Source organism: Zeus faber (assembly GCF_960531495.2).
Source record: "Zeus faber genome assembly, chromosome: 21".
Taxonomy (NCBI): Eukaryota; Metazoa; Chordata; class Actinopteri; order Zeiformes; family Zeidae; genus Zeus; species Zeus faber.
In genome coordinates this window covers 22,588,395-22,615,249 of record NC_137208.1, presented here as the reverse complement: position 1 = coordinate 22,615,249, position 26,855 = coordinate 22,588,395, and positions in this window count along the sequence as shown.

Here is a 26,855-nt window from a genome sequence, read left to right as displayed (position 1 = left end):
CTCCAGGACCCTCGAGTTCCTCCGCAGGCGTTTCTGGTGGCCTACCATGGAGCAGGACGTCCGGTCCTTCGTCGCTGCCTGCACCATCTGCACCCAGAACAAGAACCCCCGGTCACGTCCCATGGGGCTGCTGCATCCCCTTCCCATCCCCAGTCGGCCCTGGTCACACCTCTCAGTGGACTTCATCACCGGCCTTCCACCGTCTCGGGGCCACACTGTCATCTTTGTCGTTGTAGACCGGTTCTCCAAGGCTTGCCGTTTTATTCCTCTGCCCAAGCTCCCCTCAGCTCTGGAGACTGCTGAGCTCATGGTGCAGCACGTTTTCAGGGTGTTCGGCCTGCCCCTGGACGTGGTGTCAGACCGCGGTCCGCAGTTTGCATCCCGGTTCTGGAAAGCATTCCACCAGCTCCTCGGCGCCTCCGTCAGCCTGTCCTCCGGTTTCCACCCGCAATCCAATGGCCAGACTGAGCGGGTCAACCAGGACCTGGAGACAACACTGAGGTGCCTCGTGTCCTCCAACCCTGCCTCCTGGAGCGACCATCTAGTGTGGGCGGAATACGCTCACAACACTCTGCGCTGCTCTTCCACTGGCATGTCCCCGTTTGAGTGCCAGTTTGGGTACGTACCTCCTCTGTTTCAGGAGCAGGAGGCGGAGGTGGGAGTGCCGTCAGCCCAGCGGTTCGTCCAGCGGTGCCGACGGACCTGGCAGAGGGCTCGTCAGGCCCTGCTGAGGACATCCCGGCAGCAGCAGATCCAGGCCAACCGACGGCGCAGACCAGCGCCTATGCTCCGTCCGGGCCAGAGGGTCTGGCTGTCCACCAGGGACCTTCCATTACGGGTGGAATCACGCAAGCTCGCGCCACGGTATGTTGGGCCCTTCAAGATCGTGCGGCGGGTCAATCCTGCCGCATACCGTCTTCTGCTCCCCAGGTCGATGAGGATAAACCCCACCTTCCACGTGTCGCGGCTCCGACCGGTGATCACCAGCACCTTGGCGCCCACCACGAGGCCTCCTCCGGCGCCTCGCATCATCGACGGTCAGCCCGCCTACACGGTCCGCCGGCTCCTGGACTCCCGCAGGGCCCTGCAATACCTGGTGGACTGGGAGGGTTACGGGCCGGAGGAGCGCTCCTGGGTTCCGGCCCGGGATATCCTGGACCCCTCTCTGATCCAGGATTTCCGCCGTCGCCACCCGACACTCCCTGGAGGAACGTCGGGAGCCGTTCCTAGACGGGGGGGTCCTGTCAGGGTTCGCCCGGGTCCTACCAGCATCAGCCACTAGATGCCGCCAGTACTGCCTTTTCAAGGTTGCTCTGCTTCACCTATTTCTGTTCCTGATTACCCTGCCTCATTAGATGATATGTTTCACCTGTGTCTCGTTTGGTCGTCCCTATTTAGACCCTGTCGTTTGTGTCCTCGGGCGCTCAGTCTTGAGTTTGTCTAACCTCGTGACAACGCTCTTGTCCCAAGCTCCCGAGACTTCTTATTTGTTTTTGCCCAGTTTTGTACTTGTTTTGAGTAAAACCTCTATTTTTGCCACCTCGCCTCTGCCTTGTTCTCTGCACCTGGGTTCACTCAGCACACCTCCTAACACAAACATTAAGAAAAATCCCTGCCTCCAGTCGGACCAATCAGCTGAACACAAGTGTACAGAAATGGAATAAAGTTCAATATGTATGTGACAAATAATCTCTTGAACTTGAACCAGAAGACCAGCTGATTCTTAAAACTTGGAACCTACTTCCTGTCACATACCACACAATGCAGCTTGTGAGTATTGCTGTATTGACCATGTTTGGCTCTACATACTCATGTGAGCAGTCTTTCTCGCATCTGAGGAACATTAAGACCAACCTACGCTCACGTTTAACTGATGGAAGCCTCAAGGCAGCATGAAGCTTAACCTCACTACGTATGAACAAGACTACAAGGCCATCAGCAAAACCATGCAGCACTAGGAGTCGCATTAATCGTTCAAAGTATTTCATTTATTATTGGTTAGCTACAGTATAGCAACAATTAATAAGAAGAATAAAGAGAAATTGATTATGTATAGCAGTTTTTTAAGTACTCAGAGATGTGTTTACTTGCCTTACTTGAAAAATTCACACATTAAGTTGCATTCAATTGTATAAAATGTCATATGGCTCACAAGGAAATACATTTCGAAATATTTGGCTTTTCCGGCTCTCCCAGCCAAAAATGTTCCCGACCAATGCCCTCTCCGCTCACTTCCTCCTATCTCCGTTCATGACTTTTAACAGTCCATTTCTCATCCATTTTCCATGTCATTCTATTTCCCTCACAATACAATAATATTTCCATCATCTTTATCCCAACAGCACTCAAACAACATTAATTCAGCAATAATGCTGCAACACAAAATACAGTGCACATGAGGAGGAAACACACATTCTACAACTACCAAAGTCTTACCACGTCCCAGACAGTCAACACTAATACAGATATTTTAAATGGCTCTGCGCAGAATAAACAGATCTCACAGCATACGGAGCACACACACTAATCTCACAACATAGAGAACACGCACACGCAGATGTCAGTCATAGACTGTAGTGAACAGCAAAGTTTTTAACCTGCTTTTAAAAGTGTTGAATGTGGGGGCCTCTCTCAGGTCCTCCAGCAGGGTGTTCCATTCACTTTGAGCATAGATAAGGCAGCCTCCCCTGCTGTAGAGTTGGTACGAGGATAGTTAAAAGACCGTGGACAGTGGACCTGAGAGTTCTTGCTGTTTTGCGTATAATTAGCGTTCATTTTATTTGCTGAGGTGCAATTTTATTTGCCGTTTATAGCTTTATATACAAGTAGCAGAATCTTAAAATCAATCCCAGTTTTAACGGGGAGCCAATGTAGAGATCTAAGAACAGGTGAGATGTGTTCACTTTTTATTTTTTGTCCCAGTGGGAACGTGTGCAGCTGCATTTTGGATGAACTGAAGCCTCTTCTCAGCTGGTTTCGGGAGGCCGTTGAATAGGCCATTACAGTAGTACAATCTCCCTGTTATGAATGCATGGATACATTTTATCAGATTCTGCTTTTGACAGGAAGGCTCTTCATTTACAAATGTTTTTTTTTATACAATTATTCTTTTTTCGTGATGTGATTGATATGGCTCTTAAAATTTTGATCGCCGTCTATTATTACACCCAGATTTTTGACTTCATTCTTGCTGTCCAGAAACAGAGAACTGAGATGAGCTGCAAATTTCTGTCTCTGAGCCTTTGCACCAAAGATGAGTAGTGCAGTGTAGTGTCATTATTTTCAAATTTTGCTACAGCCGATGGCGGTACATGTTTTATCAGACAAAGGAGGTTTAACGGGTGTTTTGGTGGAGGATATTAGTGTGCGTGAGGCACACTAACGAGAAAGGTTAATTTGTGACTTCAAATATGTAAATCAATGGTTGGGAACTCGACAACGGCATTCTCATTCATGGACGTGTGTATTTCATCATTACTTTTATCGGGTGTAATTGAGTGTGTGTGGGTGCGATTCACAATATTCACATTTGTGTGTGTATGTGTATGTGTCATCTGATCAGGGTGTGCAGAGCCATGGCTTGGGTCGTTCCCTGGGGTCCCCTCCTCCGGGCATCAACTCGGATATTGTCCAGATTCCCCTGTCCGACCCAGTTGCCCTGTGGTCGTTTCTGTCGCAGCATGGAACAGTCGCTGGTCCAGTGTCCTTCTGGCCGCAGCGATGGCAGGTGTTGCGGCCTATGTTGGGACTTCCTCGGCCTCGGTCTATTGCGACAGCTTCCACGGAATCTTCCGCCTCGTGGGCTCTGGCCTTTTGATCTTGTTTGCCTTCTTTGTCCCTTTGGTTTGTCTCATAGGCGTGTTGAGCATGGAGGATGGTGTCACCGAGGGTCGCCGTCTTCCAGGTGACAAACGAGCGTTTCAACATGTCACCGAGTGGGAACATCAGTCGATTGATGAATGTGGACTGTAGATGAGTCTTATATGGTGTCAGGGGAAGTGCCCCCTTTTTTCCAGGTTTCACCAGTCAACTGTGGTTGTGGAAAACAACTTTCAGGCCTCCGGCGTAGGCTTGTGGTATCCTGTATCCTGCCCTGTCTCTTTCCCTGATCTCCATCTCTCGGCCCTTTCCCTCTCCCTGCTTCTCATCTTTGTTCTTTTCACTTTTATTTGCTTCCTCTACCCACTCTCCAAAAGCCCACCAATCGGCCTTGTACTTCCTCTTTTTCATTCCTTTATCTTGTAATCTAACTTTCAGCTGCTGTAGCTGATTTAGACTAAAGCTTCCTCCTGTGGGAAAACCTGAGCTTTCCCATTCTACCAAACTCATACTGTTAGGAGGTGTGCTGAGTGAACCCAGGTGCAGAGAACAAGGCAGAGGCGAGGTGGCAAAAATAGAGGTTTACTCAAAACAAGTACAAAAACTGGGCAAAAACAAATAAGAAGTCTCGGGAGCTTGGAACAAGAGTGTTGTCATGAGGTTAGACAAACTCAAGACTGAGCGCCCGAGGACACAAACGACAGGGTCTAAATAGGGACGACCAAACGAGACACAGGTGAAACATATCATCTAATGAGGCAGGGTAATCAGGAACAGAAATAGGTGAAGCAGAGCAACCTTGAAAAGGCAGTACTGGCGGCATCTAGTGGCTGATGCTGGTAGGACCCGGGCGAACCCTGACAGGACCCCCCCGTCTAGGAACGGCTCCCGACGGGTGGCGACGGCGGAAATCCTGGATCAGAGAGGGGTCCAGGATATCCCGGGCCGGAACACAGGAGCGCTCCTCCGGCCCGTAACCCTCCCAGTCCACCAGGTATTGCAGGGCCCCACGGACCCGGCGGGAGTCCAGGAGCCGGCGGACCGTGTAGGCGGGCTGACCGTCGATGATGCGAGGCGCCGGAGGAGGCCTCGTGGTGGGCGCCAAGGTGCTGGTGACCACCGGTCGGAGCCGCGACACGTGGAAGGTGGGGTTTATCCTCATGGACCTGGGGAGCAGAAGACGGTATGCGGCAGGATTGACCCGCCGCACGATCTTGAAGGGCCCAACATACCGTGGCGCGAGCTTGCGTGATTCCACCCGTAATGGAAGGTCCCTGGTGGACAGCCAGACCCTCTGGCCCAGACGGAGCTGTCCTCAGCAGGACCTGACGAGCCCTCTGCCAGGTCCGTCGGCACCGCTGGACGAACCGCTGGGCTGACGGCACCTCCACCTCCGCCTCCTGCTCCTGAAACAGAGGAGGTACGTACCCAAACTGGCACTCAAACGGGGACATGCCAGTGGAAGAGCAGCGCAGAGTGTTGTGAGCGTATTCCGCCCACACTAGATGGTCGCTCCAGGAGGCAGGGTTGGAGGACACGAGGCACCTCAGTGTTGTCTCCAGGTCCTGGTTGACCCGCTCCGTCTGGCCATTGGATTGCGGGTGGAAACCGGAGGACAGGCTGACGGAGGCGCCGAGGAGCTGGTGGAATGCTTTCCAGAACCGGGATGCAAACTGCGGACCGCGGTCTGACACCACGTCCAGGGGCAGGCCGAACACCCTGAAAACGTGCTGCACCATGAGCTCAGCAGTCTCCAGTGCTGAGGGGAGCTTGGGCAGAGGAATAAAACGGCAAGCCTTGGAGAACCGGTCTACAACGACAAAGATGACAGTGTGGCCCCGAGACGGTGGAAGGCCGGTGATGAAGTCCACTGAGAGGTGTGACCAGGGCCGACTGGGGATGGGATGGGAAGGGGATGCAGCAGCCCCATGGGACGTGACCGGGGGTTCTTGTTCTAGGTGCAGATGGTGCAGGCAGCGACGAAGGACCGGACGTCCTGCTCCATGGTAGGCCACCAGAAACGCCTGCGGAGGAACTCGAGGGTCCTGGAGATCCCCGGGTGGCCAGTGAGGCGGGATGAATGCCCCCATTGCAGGACTTGTGATCGGACAGCCTTCGGGATAAACAGGTGACCCGGGGGCCCGTTGCCGGGATCCGCCTCCCTCCTTTGGGCCTGCCGGACCTGCGTCTCGATTCCCCAGCGGACCGGAGCCAAGATGCAGGAGCTCTGGAGAATGGGCTCGGGGAGTTCAACCAGCTCAGGAGGGTCAAACTGTCTGGAGAGAGCGTCGGGCTTGAGGTTCTTGGACCCGGGACGATACGACAGGATGAAGTTGAACCGATTGAAGAACAAGGCCCATCGGGCTTGACGGGAGTTGAGGCGTTTGGCCTCCTGAATGTATGTCAGGTTCTTGTGGTCGGTCCAGACGACAAATGGGTGTTGGGCCCCCTCCAGCCAGTGCCGCCACTCCTCCAACGCCAGTTTGACTGCCAGTAGCTCCCGGTTCCCTATGTCATAGTTCCGTTCCGCTGGGGTGAGGCGACGGGAGAAGAAAGCAAATGGATGGAGCTTCCTGTCGTGAGTCCTTTGGGACAAAACGGCCCCCACTCCCACATCGGAAGCATCCACCTCCACCACGAAGGGTAGGGTAGGCTCTGGTGTGGCCAGGACAGGGGCAGCGGTGAACCGCATCTTGAGAGCCCTGAACGCCCCCTCAGCCTCCGCAGTCCAGGCGAAGCGGGCTGTGGATGTCCTAGTGAGGGCGGTGAGGGGAGCTGCCACCGTGCTAAAACACCGAATGAATCGCCTGTAAAAATTGGCAAACCCGAGGAAGCGCTGCACCTGTTTGACCGAGGTGGGTGGTGGCCAGTCCCGGACGGCCTCGGTCTTGGCAGGATCCATCTGGACGTGACCCTCGGTGATGAAGAACCCCAGGAACTGAACGGTGGTGGCGTGGAACTCACTCTTCTCCAGCTTCACATAGAGGCCATTGGCGAGCAGGCGGTGAAGGACCTGTCTCACATGCTGTATGTGTTCGGGAAGGGTCCTGGAGAAGATGAGGATGTCATCGATGTAGACGAACACGGAGCGGTTGAGAAACTCACGGAGGACGTCGTTTACAAAGGCCTGGAAGACAGCGGGAGCATTGGCCAATCCAAAAGGCATGACCAGGTATTCATAATGGCCGGTAGGTGTGTTGAAGGCGGTCTTCCACTCATCCCCCTCGCGGACGCGGACGAGATTGTATGCGTTTCGAAGATCGAGTTTGGTGAAGATGGTGGCGCCTTGCAGTTGCTCGAAAGATGTGGACATGAGAGGAAGGGGGTAGCGATTCTTGACCGTGATCTTGTTCAGACCACGGTAATCAATGCAGGGACGCAGGCCGCCATCCTTCTTACCCACGAAGAAAAACCCTGCGCCCGCCGGGGAGGTAGAAGGGCGGATGAACCCTGAGGTGAGCGCCCCCCGGATGTACTCCTCCATGGCTGTAGTCTCAGGGGCAGAGAGAGAGAAGAGACGTCCTCGAGGAGGGCAGGTGCCAGGCAGAAGGTCCATGGCGCAGTCATAGGACCGATGGGGAGGAAGCGTGGTGGCCCGTCTCTTGCTGAAGACCTCCCTCAGATCGGCATACTCGTGGGGCACTCGTGAAAACTCGGGATGGATGGGACCTGGAGCCAGGACACGGACAGGAACTCCGGAGAGGGCAGGGGCTTGGGAAGGGGCCCGAGCTTGGACACGGACTGGAGACTCGAGAGGGTGAGAAGACGGACTAGAACGAAGACAGGTGGTGTGGCAGGCAGGGCCCCATTCGGTGAGACGCCCGGAGGCCCAGTCCAGATGTGGGTTGTGACGGGCTAGCCATGGGTAGCCCAGGACCAGTGGAAACTCAGGAGAGTGGATGAGGTGGAGCTGGATTACCTCTGAATGTTTTCCCTCCAGTGACAGCCAAAGTGGGGCGGTGAGATGGCACACGCTACCGGAACCCAGTGGTCTTCCATCCAGGGCTGTCACCGTGAGAGGATGCTCTAGAGGTGCCAGAGGGAGCTTTAGGGCTTTTGCTAGCCCTACATCCAGTAAGCTTCCTGCAGCGCCGGAATCCACCATAGCTTGGAGGGAGTGATGTTGATCTCCCCAGGCGAGGGAGGCAGCCAGCAGGACCCTGGTCGCCTCGAGCTCGGGTTGGCCTCGTCGCAGTTCTCCCTACCCTGGACGAGAGTTGGCTTTTCCCGAGAGCTCAGGGCAGGAAGAACGGAAATGCCCCGGGATCCCACAGTACAAGCAGCAGCGCTCTCTCATCCGCCGGTCACGTTCGGACCGAGAGATTCGTGTGCTGCCTACTTGCATCGGCTCCTCCCTTGATGCTGGAGGCGAGCTCGGGATAGCCAGGAGCTGCTCGGGAGGCCTCGTCCCCAGAGCCGCTCTGCGCGCTGGTGTTGGTGAAGCGGGAAAATCGCGTTCCCTTTGTCTCTCCCGGAGGCGGTTGTCCACCCGAATCGCTGCATCGATGAGCGTGTCCAGGTCCTCCTGCGCCTCCCGGGATGCCAGCTCGTCCTTGACCCCCTCATTGAGGCCCTCCTGGAAGGCCGCGATGAGTGCCTCGCTGTTCCATCCAGACGCCACGGCGAGGGTGCGGAATGCGATGGCGTAGTCCGCCACGCTCTGTCCCCCCTGGCGGAGCCGGAGTAGCCGTGTCGACGCCTCCCTCCCACTGACTGAGTGGTCGAACACTCGGCGCATCTCTCCGGCAAAAGCCTGGTAGCTGGAGCAGGCCGGGGTTTGCCGATTCCAGATGGCTGTGGCCCAGGAGAGTGCTTTGCCGGTGAGTAGCGTGACCACGTATGCTACCTGTGAGCGCTGGGTGGGGAACTGTGATGGCTGGAGCTCGAAAGCCAGGGAGCAATGTGTCAGAAAGCCACGACAGCCCCCTGGGTTACCGTCGTACCTCTCTGGCGCCGGCAGTCGTGGTTCGCGGTGCTCTGGAGGACGCGGGTCCATGGGAGGCAGCGCTGGCGCAGGGGCCATAGGTGGAGCCTGTACCTGGCTCTGCTGGACGGCCTGGGCGAGCGACTGCAGGTTGTCCAGGACTTGTTGGAGAAGCCGCTCGTGTCGGCCAATCGCAGCCCCTTGGTTCGTCAAGGCCACCTGCAGGCTCTCCACCTCTGGAGGCTGGCTCTCTGCTGGGTCCATGTTGTGGCTCAGTCTTGCTGTTAGGAGGTGTGCTGAGTGAACCCAGGTGCAGAGAACAAGGCAGAGGCGAGGTGGCAAAAATAGAGGTTTACTCAAAACAAGTACAAAAACTGGGCAAAAACAAATAAGAAGTCTCGGGAGCTTGGAACAAGAGTGTTGTCATGAGGTTAGGCAAACTCAAGACTGAGCGCCCGAGGACACAAACGACAGGGTCTAAATAGGGACGACCAAACGAGACACAGGTGAAACATATCATCTAATGAGGCAGGGTAATCAGGAACAGAAATAGGTGAAGCAGAGCAACCTTGAAAAGGCAGTACTGGCGGCATCTAGTGGCTGATGCTGGTAGGACCCGGGCGAACCCTGACACATACATTTGTAACATTCCTTCGAATCCCTAACTTGTTGATCCTTCTGTAGTGTTTTACTATTACTTTTATTACTATTACTGTTACCAAGGCGACTTAAATTTTTTTTTAAATTTATTTATTTATTTCGTTATTAATTTATGTAATAATTGCTTTTTAACCTGGAGATTTCCTTTGTGTCAATTGGTATTTACTTTTTCTCCCTTTTTATTCCCTTTTTCATGTACCTATTTACCATCAATCACAATGTGATTGATGGATAAAAGAATTGATCAGATAGGATGTGATTCATCTGATCGATAAGTCTGGAGCTGGTCCAATTAGTAAAGTTAATGCATTTATTTCTGAGAGCCTTTCAGACTGACCGGGAGCCGCACCTCACACCTTAAATTAAATATTTTCTATCCAACTTTATTTTATTTAAAATTATTGGGATATATCGCAACAAATTGAATCCCAATACAAAATCTATCGCAAAACTCTTCATATCGGGATGGTATCGTGTCGTGAGGTCTACGATGATTCCCAGATGATGATATATTTTTATACACATACATCAATAATTATTTCCACTTTTATATTCTAACACATTATAACCACTTTTCATTGACTACCGAAGTGGGCCACAGATAAAGCCTTGGGCTACATTTTTGTTTGCACTTAATCGTTGTGTCCTCCCAAGGTCTGGAAGCCACCACACCTAACACAAACATATGCAAACACAAACCCATTGACAAAAAATTTGACATTCCAATGGAGCAATCAACCCTATTTCACGGAGAGGTGAAAATTCCGATCCTCCCAATCCAATGGGCTCTCTGTAGTGGAGGAACCTATATAGGTTATTCAGTTTACTGTCATATAGGTCATCTTAAATAATGACTCAAAGCGATTAATCATTATCAAAAAAAGGTGGCGATTCATGAAATAGTTGGCAACTAATCTGTTGACTAATTGTTGCAGCTCCAAAAAAGGATAATTATTATTTTTTTTTAATATAAACCATGAACTTAAAACTGTGTTAACAGTGAAACAATCTTGAGTGTTCAGCAGAATCCATACACTATGAAGCCTAGTTATCTTTTGTACATATTGCTGGTGTATATTTTATTCTATTGACTTTTATTTATTGATTGTTCATATGTTATACATTACATTTACATTTAGTCATTTAGCAGACGCTTTTATCCAAAGCGACTTACAAGGGAGAATAACATTCAAGCTACATTGCGACAGAGATTAGTGTAACAACAACATTAGTGTAACAATAAATACTGCTAGGTAGTGCTAAGTAATTGTAGGTTAGGACAGGAGGTACTCACTGAAGAGCTGGGTCTTCAAGTGCTTCTTAAAGACAGAGAGGGAGGTCCCTGCTCTGGTCATTTTTGGCAGCTCGTTCTACCAACGTGGAACTACAAATGAGAATAGCCTGGATTGCCGTGGCTGTATGGCCGGCAGAGCCAGGCGACGCTAATTTGACGAGCGCAGCATCCGGGGGGCAACATGTGCTCTTACAGGAGCATTTAAGTAGGCGGGAGCCTTCCCAGCAATCACTCTGTAGGCCAGCATAAGAGACTTGAACTTGATGCGGGCGGCTACAGGTAACCAGTGGAGCTCGATGAGCAGCGGAGTGACATGTGCCCTCTTTGGCTGGTTGAACACCAGTCGCGCCGCCGCATTCTGCATCATCTGTAGTGGCTTCCCCGCATAGGCCGGCAAGCCTGTGAAGAGGGCGTTGCAGTAGTCGAGACGGGACACCACCAAGGTTTGTAGCAGCAGTTGAGTGGCATATTGGGTCAGGTACGGCCTGACTTTTCGGATGTTGAGTAGTGCGAAGCCGCAGGACCGGGAGACGGCGGCAACATGGTCCGAGAATGTCAGTTGGTCATCAATAATGACACCAAGATTCCTTGCAGCCTTGGTAGGAACAAGAGATAGAGAGTCGATTTTAATATCAATGTTGTGATATTGTGTTATTGTTTTATTGTTGCTTTTTGAAAATTTTAAATTTAATCTATTGAATGTGGGGTGGTTGAGGGGGGATGAGGCGTTTCTCAGAGAGCACTGCAAATGCAGAAATCTATTGCAATATTTCACAATTATTTTGATCCCAATAACTCCTAAAAATAGAAAGTTCAAAGACCTTGATATTGAAATCAAAAGGCCATTGACTAGAACCAATAAATCTACACACTTGGCCACTTTTAAACAAGGGAAAACTGTGACTTACCTCTCTCTTAGTAGTAAATTGCAGTGTTTGTCTGACAACAATGTCTCTACCTTACCATTCAGTATGACACTATATTATTGTGGCCCACGGATATTAAAGATGTAATATCACTTATTAGTGTCTTTATTTTACTAGTTTTTCTTTTAGGTAAATACTTTAATATGATTTATACTACTCCTTTGCATTTTTGATTTTTTTAAATACTGTTTTATTTTAATCACTACTATGCCTTTATTTGAGCTATTATGTAGAGTTGAGTTGGACGGCCTCTTTAAGTGGCTCCCATTGTACATCAGGGAACTGAATATAACATGACTTTTAATTCTAATACATTAAGTACATTATTACGCTGATGTTTATCTTGTTTATTTGCCTCCAAATATATAAAATTCACTGCAAAGCCAGTGTTTGATAAACAACCAGACACAAATCGCATAGGCTGGGAATCAAACCAGGTCAACTGCTTGGAAGGCAGCTATGCTCACCACTATAACACCAATGCCCATGCTGAGAAAAATGTGAGGGTTTCTTGGATTGTCATGTCTTACATTATTGCCCTGACGTTAATCTTGTCAATTTGCCTCCAATGTGTGTTGAAATCGGCTGAAATCTGGCTGGAGCAGTTCCTTATTATAAATCAGTTGAGTCGGTACAAGACCAAAACATGTAGTGTGTATGTCCTTGGCAAGGTAGTCAGAGTGTAGAAAGAACTCTGTACTTTAAATTGCCTTTCCCTGGAATTACTCAAAATGATGAAGGATGGTATCCACGGTTGTTGTTGAGGATGTGCCAAGCCTTTTCGGATGAGGTGGCCGAGTGGTTAAGGCGATGGACTGCTAATCCATTGTGCGCTGCACGCGTGGGTTCGAGTCCCATCCTCATCGTAGTATGGGAGAAATTTAAATAAGAAAGAGCATTCGTTATCTTGCCCATATGCTATATGAATGAAGTAAGTGTGTGTGAGACAGGGGTCAGCAAAGACATGAATAAGTGCTTTGTTGACTGTGGGCCATGTGACATGGGAAGGTGTGTGAATGCAACCATCCCCTCATAAAATGTGGCCTGGACTAGTGTCGGGAGGTTTGTTGTTGTAACTGATGTCAAAGAATGCAGACAAATGGCTTTTTTTGCACTATTGACCGTATAGGAGGAAGGAAGGGATCCTAATTGAGTAAACAGATGTACTTTCTCTACCAACAGAAAGAGGTTAAAAGGAGGAGTCCATGAGCGGCTCGGCAGTTCTTTGCCAAACCAACTCAGATTCTGTTGTCACTTCTTGCAAGTGATAATAAAGTCTTATATCTTCAGACCTCGACTCTCTCGAACTTCTCTTCTTCAGTTTAATTGTTAGATGCAGTTTTTTCCACTACATATTTGGCGTTGTCGGCAGGATTGAAGAACAGGGACCCGCCGGCTGCTGGGCTGTGGGTCGGGGACCGGCAAGGGTCACACAAAAACGGGTGGCCACCCAATTTGAAAAGGTAAGCATTGTTCTTACCTATTAGTTTAGTAAATTTGTGTGATCATTGTCTGCCCGATTCTCATGCCCGGTGGTAGGTTTTGTGTCTCTCCAAAAAGAACCAAAAGCATATATGTAAAGAAGGAGGAGAGAGAAAGAGAGTGGCTTGGAATGAAGTTGACGCATGCATGCACACACAACGCTCTGTGAATTATACACATTGTAGCAGAGTGTGGAAACGGTCCTGTATAGATCTCTTTTATTTCTGGTAAGCAGGTTAGTGACGTCCTGTATAAGATCTATTTTTGGTAAGCAGGGTAGAGACGGCCTGTATAGATCTCTTTTATTTCTGGTAAGCAGGTTAGTGACGTCCTGTATAAGATCTATTTTTGGTAAGCAGGGTAGAGACGGCCTGTATAGATCTCTTTTATTTCTGGTAAGCAGGTTAGTGACGTCCTGTATAAGATCTATTTTTGGTAAGCAGGGTAGAGACGGCCTGTATAGATCTCTTTTATTTCTGGTAAGCAGGTTAGTGACGTCCTGTATAAGATCTATTTTTGGTAAGCAGGGTAGAGACGGCCTGTATAGATCTCTTTTATTTCTGGTAAGCAGGTTAGTGACGTCCTGTATAAGATCTATTTTTGGTAAGCAGGGTAGAGACGGCCTGTATAGATCTCTTTTATTTCTGGTAAGCAGGTTAGTGACGTCCTGTATAAGATCTATTTTTGGTAAGCAGGGTAGAGACGGCCTGTATAGATCTCTTTTATTTCTGGTAAGCAGGTTAGTGACGTCCTGTATAAGATCTATTTTTGGTAAGCAGGGTAGAGACGGCCTGTATAGATCTCTTTTATTTCTGGTAAGCAGGTTAGTGACGTCCTGTATAAGATCTATTTTTGGTAAGCAGGGTAGAGACGGCCTGTATAGATCTCTTTTATTTCTGGTAAGCAGGTTAGTGACGTCCTGTATAAGATCTATTTTTGGTAAGCAGGGTAGAGACGGCCTGTATAGATCTCTTTTATTTCTGGTAAGCAGGTTAGTGACGTCCTCTATAAGATCTATTTTTGGTAAGCAGGGTAGAGACGGCCTGTATAGATCTCTTTTATTTCTGGTAAGCAGGTTAGTGACGTCCTGTATAAGATCTATTTTTGGTAAGCAGGGTAGAGACGGCCTGTATAGATCTCTTTTATTTCTGGTAAGCAGGTTAGTGACGTCCTGTATAAGATCTATTTTTGGTAAGCAGGGTAGAGACGGCCTGTATAGATCTATCTTTAATTTTGTCTGCGGGTAATCATATAGAAAGTCCATTAAAAGCATAGGGACAGTGCTCAGAGGCTTATCACTCATGTGATTATCTATTATAAGTTTTGTTTTTCCTGTATAAGATCTATTTTTGGTAAGCAGGGTAGAGACGGCCTGTATAGATCTCTCTTTAATTTTGGTAAGCAGGTTAGTGACGTCCTGTATAAGATCTATTTTTGGTAAGCAGGGTAGAGACGGCCTGTATAGATCTCTTTTATTTCTGGTAAGCAGGTTAGTGACGTCCTGTATAAGATCTATTTTTGGTAAGCAGGGTAGAGACGGCCTGTATAGATCTATCTTAAATTTTGTCTGCGGGTAATCATATAGAAAGTCCATTAAAAGCATAGGGACAGTGCTCAGAGGCTTATCACTCATGTGATTATCTATTATAAGTTTGTTTTTCCTGTATAAGATCTATTTTTGGTAAGCAGGGTAGAGACGGCCTGTATAGATCTCTTTAATTTTGTCTGCGGGTAATCATATAGAAAGTCCATTAAAAGCATAGGGACAGTGCTCAGAGGCTTATCACTCATGTGATTATCTATTTTAAGTTTGTTTTGAAGTTTAAAAATCTGGGGTTCTCCCTCTGACGAGAGGGCCCAGTTGGTCGAAAGAGTTATTTTGTGTTGTTTTGTGTTTGTTAGGAGCTTTGTTATGTGTTGGTAAATCTGGGAAACCGCCTTTCAAGAGAGAAAGGGTCTGCATAGTCAGAGAATTGTGTTTGTCTTCGTCTATTGTAGTTAATTAGCTTAGAGAAGGAGTTCTAGAAGTAATAGATAGAGATATAGGTGAAGATAAGGTATTGTAATTAACAACTAATATAAAATACATTTCTAATAATAGGGCCAAGCAGAGTGGCTTGGGAAGCCTGTAGAGAGCAGGGGTTAGAAAGGAGGAGAGGAGACAAGAGAAAAGGTGGGGGTCGAGGAGCTCCGGGGGAGCCGCAAGTCAGAAAAGAAAAAAAAGGGGAGTGGAGCAGCTTTACATTCACTTGGAGAAGACAGAGAAAAAGGCGTGAACGTAAACTGTAGTGAATAATAATAAAGTAAAACTAGATAATTAATAGTTACATACATTAGTATCATGGCACCTACAGCCGTGGAAATACTGACTAAAAAAAACCCTTTAAATAAAGAGGAGATAATAAAAATCTCAGCCAAATGGGGTAAGAGGACTGCCAAATTGGGAACAAAGTGGCCAGAGGGAGGAACATTTGATGCAACGGTGTGTGAAGAAATGGAGGTGATGATGAAGAATCACAAAATAAATAAAACCGGGAAAAAAGCGATTGAGAAAAGAGAAAGAGAGAGGATAATATTAGCAATGTTTCAAAAAGAAGGTACAAAGTGGAGGCAGAGAGAAAGAACAGCTAGGGAAATGTTGAGTGGAGTTGAGGAAGTTGAAAAGGTTCAGCCACCTCCATATAACACAGGACAGTACCCAATGATAACAGGTACGGTAGAGGTTAAAGGGGAGGTTCAGCTGGACAAAGAGAGGGATAAGGCTTGTAGAACACAGAGAGGGAGAGGACCACCCTTACAGATGGACTGTTATAAAGGCCTTAGAAGGACAGCAAACGAGTGGAGTAGTGATAGCGGAAGTGATAGTGATGGAGACGAGGTGGTTAATAGAGGAAGAAGGTTAAAAGATAGCCAGATGGAGATGACAGCGGAGCGCAGCCATGAGGGAGAGAGCTTCAGTGGGACACCAGGGAAAGAAAGGGAGGGGGCCGAGCCCAGCAGCAGTATATCAGCGCAAGTTCCCCTAGTGTTCGACTCTCAAGAGGAACTTAGGAGATCACAAAGGAAGAAAAGAGCAGCTAAGACTTATTCAGGAATATATCCTATCCTGGTAAAAGGACAACAAGCCCAATATATCCCATGGGGGTCCCAAGATTTAGAAGGATTGGTAAAAAAGTTACCTAATATTAACAAAGGGGCTGCAAAGTGGATAGGGATGTTTGAGGAAAACACCATAGGGAATATAATGGCGGTGGGTGATCTGAAAGCTTTGTTGGCCAGAGTGTTGGGGATAGAGAAGATGAAGAGCATACTAACAAACGGGGGTTTGAGCCAACTGTTGGACGAGGCCTCTGATGGAACCACATTTGACGCTTATAGACAAAGAACTTGGACAGCACTCAGATGCGAGTACCCAGTCTGTATTGACCACAGGATCCTGAGAGGTCACACAATAGGCGACACAGAGAACCCTGCAACATTCCTGCAGAACCAAGTTAGGAGGTGGCAATTGGAGACGGAGAAAGATCCAGAAAATGATGGATTGATCTCGATGCTGTTCAGAAATGCCATAATAGAAGCATTGCCTGGCCCGGTCAAAAGCAAGCTAGGAGATGTGGTGGGACTGACCTCATCAATGCCCCATAAAGAGTTCAGCGATCATCTGGTCCACGCAGTGGAGAGATATCGACAAAAATAACAGAAGATTCAAGAACAAAGCAAAGAGGTGCAGAGAAAGCTGACTCAGCTTCAGCTAGAAGAACTCACGAAGAAAGAAAAGAAAAAGCAGGCGGTTGTTGTGAAACCAGATGTTGCAACAATGCAAAACGTCCAACAGGCCCCGCCACAGATCCAACCTCTTCAACAGACACTACCCCCCCCCCGGCACGACAGCCTCAGAGCCAAGGGTCACTCACCCCACCTGTGGTTAATGTATATACGCAGAATAGTGGGAACACACAGAACCAGTATAGGGGACAGCGAGAATATTCAAGGTATATTTAGCAGCAGGGACAGACTAGTTACACCCTGGGACGGGGGACCCCGAGACAGATGAAATCCGAGGCAGAGGCAGGCATTGCTCCCACCATAGAAGGACTAATAAAGGCAGGTGTTATAATAGAGACAAAAAGTAACTGTAACACTCCTTTGCTTCCTGTGCTAAAAGCAGATAAACAAAAATGGCGGTTGGTGCATGATTTGCGAGCTGTCAATGATGTTGTTGAGGACATGCAGGCTGAAGTTCCAAATCCACACACGATGCTGACCAACGTTCCTCCTGATGCCAAGTATTTCACAGTGATTGATTTATGTGGTGCATTTTTCAGTGTACCTCTTGCAGAAGAAAGCAGACATTTGTTCGCATTTACGTATAAAGGTAAACAATACACTTATACAAGAATGCCATAGGGGTTTAAACATTCTCCACATTTGTTTAATCAGGTGTTGAAAAGTGATTTGAACGAACTGGTACTACATGGTACACTGATACAGTATGTGGACGATCTCCTGATCTGTTCTCCTACATTGGAACAGTGTCATGAGGACTCCATGGCTGTATTAACACGATTGGCAATAGGGGGGCACAAGGTGTCCAGGAAAAAATTACAATACTGCCAGACAGATGTTGAATACTTGGGGAGGCTGATAGCACACCAAACTAAAGCCCCCAAATAGCACCCAATCAGCTCGAGGGGATTAGCAAAGCACCTAAACCAGACACGGTACGACAAATGATGACATTTCTGGGGATGACAGGGTTTAGTTCAGATTGGATAGAGGACTATGCCCTTAAAACTGCACCATTAAGAGCAATAATGAAGAACGTAGGAACAACTAACCTTCAAGCTAAACTTATGTGGGATGCAGATGCATTGGCAGCGTTTGAAAGCATCAAATGAGAACTTCAGGGAGCAAGTGTATTGGCAACTCCAGACTATACAAAACCATTCCTATTGTATGTAGCAAATAGGAGTCAGGGGTACGCATCAGCAATACTAATGCAAGAATCCTGCAGTGGGAGGCGAAATCAACCCATAGCATATTATAGCTCAAAATTGGATACAGTAGCACAAGGCTACCCACCCTGTTATCAGGGATTAGCTGCGGTACAGTATGCTTATGACAAAGCTTCGTCCATCACGATGGGATATCCGGTAACTATTTTTACACATCATAAAGTTACTGAACTGATTGAACAGGGGAAATTTGTGTTGACAAACGCGAGGTTGTTGGAATATTTGACCTTGCTTACGTTCCCCGATGTTACCATCAGAAGGTGTTCAACGGTGAACCCAGCAGAAAAAATTCTGCATGATTTTGAAGGGACGTCACACGACTGTGTGACTGATTCTCTGACGTTTACCAAGTTAAGGCCTGATTTGTTGTCAACACCACTAATTGGGGCTGAGGAGGAGTTGTTTGTAGATGGTTCGTGCTACAGAGATCATTTGGGTAACCATGCAGGATTTGCAGTAGTACGACAAAACCCGGATAGAACTTTTGCTGTCATTCAAAGTTCTTATTGTAAACAACCATGTTCAGCACAGGTGGCTGAATTGAAAGCTCTTACAGCTGCCTGCCGGGAAGGGGCAGGTAAAATTGTGAACATATATACTGATTCTGCATATGCACATGGTGTGTCATCTGTTCGGAGCAGTATGGAAAATGAGGGGTTTTAAGAAGACTGATGGGTCCCCCATAATGCATTGTGATCAGATTGTGGAACTGATGTTGGCATTGTTGCTACCTAAGCAAGTGGCGATAATCAAATGTCAGGCACACAAGAAAGGAAATGACTATATCACAAAAGGTAACAGTGCTGCAGATGAGGCGGCCAAGAGAGCCTCTAACAGTTGTGTTCTGATTCAGGCAGTGTTGACTATGCCTGTGGCGTCACCTACTGAAGATGATGTTGTCCGCATGCAAGAGAAGGCTGGTGTCTATGAGCAAAACATGTGGCTGAAGAGGGGTGCGGTGCGCACTCCGACTGGGTTATGGAGAACTCATGATGGGATGTTAGTGGCACCGACCGCGTTGTTAGGATTGCTTATCACTAATGCGCATGGTTTTGACCATTGCGCAAGGGGGGAAGTAGTAAGGAGAATCAGAAAACAAGGTTTTTGGTCACCATACTTGCAAACAATGGTTGAAAATCAGCTCAATGAATGTGAAGTATGTGCGAAAAATAATGTAAGAAAAACAATCACCACCCCATTGGGACACATTCCAACACCAGAGGGACCATTCAGACATCTAGTCTTAGACTATGTGGACATGATCAAAAAAGTAAATGGGAAAAGATACATGCTTGTAGTCATTGACAGATTTAGCAGATGGGTGGAGGCAGTCCCATCAAAAGATCAGAGTGCGGTTACAGTAATCAAATTTTTGACCAGAGAGGTCATGCCAAGGTTTGGAATTCCAACAGAAATAAGCTCAGACAACGGCTCTGCGTTTATCCAAAAAACTGTTAAACAAGTAATACAGCAATTACATGTCAAACAAAGATTGGGTTGTGTGTATCACCCTCAATCACAAGGAATGGTGGAAAGAGTGAATGGAACAATCAAGACAAAAATTAACAAAATTTGTGCAAGTGCTAAATTGAACTGGGTAGATGCACTCCCATTAGCACTAATGAGTTATCGCATGCAAACTAACAGAATGACACATTTAACTCCGCACGAAATGCTCCGGGTCGACCCATGCCTGCACCTAACCTCAGAGGACCCCATAAGGGTCCTCCACTGGAACAATTGCAATTAGAAATAAGAGAATATATCAAGCAACTAACTGGCATACATAAGCATATATTCCAACAGGAGAAGAACCGAGTACCAGAACCAGAAGACGACCCACCAAGGGGGGTGGAACCAGGCGACCAGGTGTACCTAAGGGTGTTCCGGAGAAAGTGGAACGAGCCCAGGAGAGAAGGACCATACAAAGTCACCAATGCAACCCCAACTGCCATCCAGGTGGAAGGGAGTTCCACCTGGTACCACCTCAACCACTGCACGAAAGCTGCGCAACCCAGGACGAGGGAAGAGAGTGGGGAGGAGTCGGATGCTGACGCACCCGATACTGACCCACCACCCCAAGACCAGACCTAGCCCAGCCAGGATGATGATGATGTTGAAGCTGATGAAGCTGTTCCTGATCCTCTACGGCTTTGGGCAGACCCCAGTGGCCCAAGGACGGATTCAGAGGAAGGATGAAATCACACTAACAGAGCAGACCTGGAACAACCAGGAATCAGATGGTAACAACAGAGAAAACATGACAGTGTTGCAGGAAAGGCTAGCCCCGAGGTATTCAGGAAAAGTAAATAGTGTAAGGAAAAAGAGGTCAGAGAGAGAAGCCTTACATATTGAAACACCCCCACAAGAAGTAAAATTTGACAATGAACAAATTATCTTAAGTATTATGGCAGATGGAGAACGTCAATGTGCGGTAATGATTCTCAAGAATTTCAAACCAATTATCTGGGGACAAGAACAATGCAAAATAAGTATTTCAAAGACTCATGCATACTGGTGTTTTACAGTCGAACCTACAAATCAATGGAACTATGAGATAAACCACTACAGATTAGAAATTACGAAACTGCAGATTCCAAATATACGTGAAGATACAAAAATATTTTCCTTATTAAGACGAAATGCCTCTTGTATAATACAAGAGAATAATGATATGACCAAGGCAAATAAAATATTAACTATGGATTCGGACATAATTAATAATAATACTAATATAACAAGCGTCACCGTAAAGGGTAGTGTGATAACAACAGATGATGCCGTATCCATTTTTCAGACGGAAGGAACATTCACACTTGCCATGAATAAATTTAAAAAGCTAAGACAGGAGGTTAAAGATAATGCGGGACATGGGAATGATTGGATGTCATGGCTAGAACTGCGTATGGGAAAATGGGGAACAATATTGGCTCAAATAGGATTAGTTCTTTTGATTGTATTCACAATGATGGGACTGATTTTTTGTTGTTGTATTCCAATACTAAGGTCCATGATAGAATCTAGGCTAAACAAGCAAATGTTCCTTATGTCCAAAGGCATAGGTGAGGAGAAAGGATTAGAATGGGAATATGTTGGGAATAAAAGCCAGAGTGAATATGGGGATGATGACGACATGGAAGGGGAGAAATTCAAGGTTTGACCTGGCCTTGAGGAGGCTCACATGTGATTGTGCTAGTAACCTCTCCATGTGGGTCACACCCTTGTTAAGCAGGATGAACACTGAACTCATCAAATAACCGGACATGAAGAGGCTGATGAAAGCTGAAGCAACGACTACAATAATGCCCAAAACCCCCCACAAACATACAGCACACCAATACATGAAGATCACCTGATCATCCACGACAATGCATGTTGAAAGAATTTAAGTTTTATTTCTTATTCTGTGATACATACTTCCTGTAAGGATGACTTTCAATGCATGCTGAAAGTTTGTTTAATTTTGTGTTATGCATTTGTTGAAGTACTTATATGATGTTTATCTAGGTTATGGGTTGTGGAGAGATAATGATTTAGATGTTTTTCACGATTTATAGAGGAAATAACACATGCAAGACTCTACTTAAATAACAGGCTGCCGCTTACATGACATTTATAACTGAACTCACTATGCTAAGTGATTTACTAAGTTAACTTGTACTCATGTTAAGATGTTTTGCAATAATATGCAATTTGATATAGGTATGCTAAAGGTTTTTATGTTAACTTTTAATTTTTGTATTGCATGTATTTATATTCGATTATATATTTCATTATGGGTACCAACTCAGAGGATTGAAACACTTATAGGGTATCGCACATTTGGTAACCTTTTTTAACTTGCTTAAGTAGAAGGTTCAGGTTGAAAACCCTGAAACAGGTTGAAATTCCTGTGATGATAAGAAAGCAAGACGTTTTTTCCAGGTAATCAAATGTGAATACTGTTCGTTTATCTAGCAGTTAAATTTGGGTTATTAAAGATAATGGTAATTGACATTGGGACTTAATAAGTCCCAAAGGGGGGATATATGGGAGAAATTTACTAGTACATTTAAAATAAATATGTTCATTATATTCTACCATTAAATAAGAAAGAGCATTCGTTATCTTGCCCATATGCTATATGAATGAAGTAAGTGTGTGTGAGACAGGGGTCAGCAAAGACATGAATAAGTGCTTTGTTGACTGTGGGCCATGTGACATGGGAAGGTGTGTGAATGCAACCATCCCATCATAAAATGTGGCCTGGACTAGTGTCGGGAGGTTTGTTGTTGTAACTGATGTCAAAGAATGCAGACAAATGGCTTCTTTTCACTATTGACCGTATAGGAGGAAGGAAGGGATCCTAATTGAGTAAACAGATGTACTTTCTCTACCAACAGAAAGAGGTTAAAAGGAGGAGTCCATGAGCGGCTCGGCAGTTCTTTGCCAAACCAACTCAGATTCTGTTGTCACTTCTTGCAAGTGATAATAAAGTCTTATATCTTCAGACCTCGACTCTCTCGAACTTCTCTTCTTCAGTTTAATTGTTAGATGCAGTTTTTTCCACTACAGTAGCTGGTGATAAAACATTTATGAGGGCGTCATGGCTTTCAATCCTACAGTGTCTCTTTATTATTCCTGTCGAACGCACTCAAAAATGTTCTCTGTCTCTGTAGCTTAATGGAGAGAGCGCATTGGACATCTAGTCCTCATAAGCAAGCAATTACAAAGTTGCTTGTTTCACTCCCATCACAGTCAGGTGTCTGTCTTGTCATCCTTACACCATTCATAAAACGAAGAGCTGCAAAGTTAAACTTTGTTTGTTCTGCAACCCTTGTCCCATCTACTGTAGCTCCTGCCTCATACTGTTAGAAAATCCCTTCCTTTACTAACTGCTTACTCAAAATGATAAAGGATGCATCTGCTACCCGGGTGCTCTCGTCCGGGATATAGACTCCAGAATCCCACAGCTGCTGGATCAAAACCCGTCTGCCTCCACTGTTCTGATCCACATGGGAACCAACGATCTCAGGAACAAACAATCAAAGACACTTAAAGAAGGCATTTTGAAGCTTATTGACAGTCTTCTACAGTCGGACCGCCGGTTCATCGTATCCGGCCTGCTGCCGTGTCCCAGCTTTGGAGACATAAAATTCACGCATGTCCTTCAGCTACACACATGGTTCAAGCGATTCTGCTGCTCCCTCAACGTACCGTTTGTGGACAACTTCTGCACCTTCTTAAACCATCCAAACGTCTTCAGACATGATGGAGTTCATCCAAACTTTCACGGATCACGCCTCATCACCTTGAACATGGAACTTACGCTGAAATCCTCTGTTCGCTGCTGATGTTTGGTGAGTCCGATCCACTCTGACATTGACGACTGTCACTCTGCTTTACAAATTCCTGTAGCTATTAACAATAGACCGAAATTACCTAACTTCCCAGTAACATACAGGAATCTAAACAATTTACTCTCAGTTCAGACTCAAACTCTAAGTACCCCACTAAGCCATGCACCCAGAACAATAAAAATGTCTCTATTAAACATCAGGTCACTAACTAACAAGTCATTTTTAGTTAATGAGCTTATAAGTACCCATAACTTGGATTTCTCTCCCCTGACTGAGACCTGGCAGGATAGAAATGGCACAGTCACCCTCATTGAGACAGCACCTCCTCATTTCAATTTCATTCAGACAACTAGAGCTGATAAGAGAGGCAGTTGAATAGCTGCTGTCTTCTTCTCTGATATCTATACTTGCAAGGAAATTCTCCTCGGACAATTCATGTCATTTGAACACCTTGCTATATCTATGAACTGCAGTACCCCGATTTTAATCATCGCTGTTTATCGGTCACCAAAATCGAAATGTTGCTTTCTTGATTAATTCTCTGAGCTACTGTCCAAGGTCTCCACTGATTATGATCGTGTAATAATCTCAGGTGGTTTTAATATTCCTGTTGACAATCAAATAGACCCAGATGCTCAACCATTCATTAGCCTATTGGAGAAATTTGACCTCACTCAGCATGTTTCTGGACCCACCAACACTAAGGGGCATACTCTGGACTTGGTCATATCAAAAGGACTAAATATCACTGTACCCTATGTCATGGATGTTGCTATTTCAGATCACTGTTGCATTTTCTTCGACGTGTCTACTCTTCCTGTACAACAGAGAGGTACCAGAACAATTGTGACATTCCAATACAGCCCCATTGTATAAGATAATTACTACGGGTACACTTCTTCTTCATCAATACATCAAATTCATCAAGGAACTACAAAGTGGCGTCACGAACTAGGATCTGCTGGGCCTCATCTGCCGATGCTGCTTGCTCCAGCGAATAACCACTCTCAGGGTGAGTGTTATCTCACAAATTGAGCTGTGTGTGGTTTTTAAAGCGGTAGTATTTTGGGTGGATACACTGCACTGACAAGAGCAAATTGTGCGGAGATGGAGATGATGTGTTGATGTGTGAAGTGAGTTTCCGTCTAAATTGGGGTTTATTAATTTGTAAAAGACGTAAATAAGGGGAATAAGAGAATAATAAACGAAGAAAAAGAGAATTAAGTGGAAATAGAGAATAGAGAGGAGAGAAATAAAAGATGAAGTTAAAAGTAAAAGATAAAGGCTTAAAAGATGTGGAGAAAGTTTAAGTAAAAAGTAATTATAGAATGGCAGAACGAGTAGCCAAAAGTTATTTAAATAACCATGCAGGATTAACGAAAACAAGGCCCGTTTCTCCTTAATCAGTTAGACATGTGTACATTAAATGCTGCGTGAAAGTGGCGAAATGAAAATATAATATAATCAAATCTATGTAGGAAAAACAAAGAGGAAATAACCCTGGCCAGGGGAATTGACTCAAAATAAAATTATATGAATAAAGATGAAAAAGGATGAAAAGTGAAAAGGAGATAAAAGTCTAAAGTAAGATGAAAAAGACGAAAAGTGAAGCAAAAAGAGTTACAAGTTAAAGGCTTAAAAGATGAAAAATAAGTTTGAGAAAAAATGGGGAAAAGTTTGGCCAAAGTGAAAATCTTGAAAAGTATACATGAGTTGACGTTAAAGTATAAAATTAAGCGCTGTTCAGATGTGGTGCCAGAAAGACATGTCTTCTTTTTCCTTTTGGGGTGTGAGTGTGCCTGTGTGTGTGTGTGAGTGTGCCGGCTAAAGAGATGTGAAGAGATTTGGGTTTTGGTCGTGTATATGTATAAATGATATATAGAATACATGGGTTATTAAATAGGTATAAATATGTGGTGAGCAGTTAAATAATTCATAAAAGAAATATTTCTTGCCCCTTTAGTGATAAATATATATGAGGTTTTTTTTGCCTCCGCTTCAGTGTGTGTGTGTGTAACAGTTTTTCCAAGAATGAAGCGGCTTGTATCGTTCAAACTTATACATAGAAAGCACTGTAAAAAGACAAACGTGTTATCCAGCCAACCGGATAAAAAAAAGAAAAGCATGTGGCAGCTCACTTCCACATGTGTCATCAAACCCAAACTACGGCAAGATCGATAGTAAAACAAACATCGCGTTCAGAGTTACCACTAGGGTCGCCCTTTCCCCAGATATACATCAGAACATTACACTCCCCGCTTGTTATAATGTATAATAACACTATTCCTCTTTTACAAGTAAAACCACTTCAGAGACTGGTCTAGAATACACCTGCTGAGTACCCTGTCTGACCACTCTCACATCTACTTTGCAGACTTTAGAGTCTTTGCTGGGAATGGCGTTCACCCCACTCCGACTGGCCATTCGTTCTGCTTGACCTGTGCATCCTTGAGCAGCACAACATCTCCTTGGCTCAGGTTTGGCTTGTCAACGTGCCAATTTCTCCTTGGTTGGAGTGACACCAGGTACTCTTGATGCCAGCGTTTCCAGAATGCGTCGGCCAAAGCCTGTACCTGCCTCCACTGCTTGTTGTTGTAGCCCAATACGATTGGGCTGTCTATAATCAAGTCCGCCATTTCAACAGCCAAGACAGCACCACAAAGTTCGAGCCGTGGAACAGTATGTGGGGGATGAGGAGCCAGCTTTGACTTGGTCATGACGAATCCAATGTGAATGTGTCCGTTTTCCTCTGTTGCTTTAAGATAGGCCACTGCTGATATGGCCATAGTGGATGCATCAGAGAAGACACAGAGTTCTCTGTGTTTTGTGGAGCACAAGGAAATGGGCACATAGGGTCTTTCAATCTGAAACTGCTCAAGCTCACAGAGTGAGTTGGTCCACATTTTCCATTGTTCCTCTTTTAGCGCTGGCAGGGGAGCATCCCATTGAGCTTGTTCGGCAGACAGCTCCCTGACTAAGACCTTTCCTTGAATTGTGACAGGTGCATGAAGTTGAAGAAGTGTTCTTTCATTGCATGTTTCTTTTCCAGCATGCGGCGGAGGGAGGCAAGGCGGTTAACAGCATGTTTACTGTTGTTGGGCAGACGCGGCCTGTTTGGCCTTAATGGCAGCGGTGCTACCCAGCAGTGTGCTTCATTCATGTAAATCTCCTTATCCATGAGGTCAAGGAACAGCTCATCTTTGATGGAGAGGCCAAATTGGTTGTCGCGTTGTGTTCTTTGAAACATGTTTCTGCCCAGGCTGTCTGTTTCATCGGCTGAATGAGACACACATGGAGGGATGTGGCGTGGATCAGGGCTGTCAATCTTCTCTCTGACCGTTAAGCTGCTGGTGCATGGGCTGAGGTGGGATTGGCGCCCACTCCTCAGCACACTGG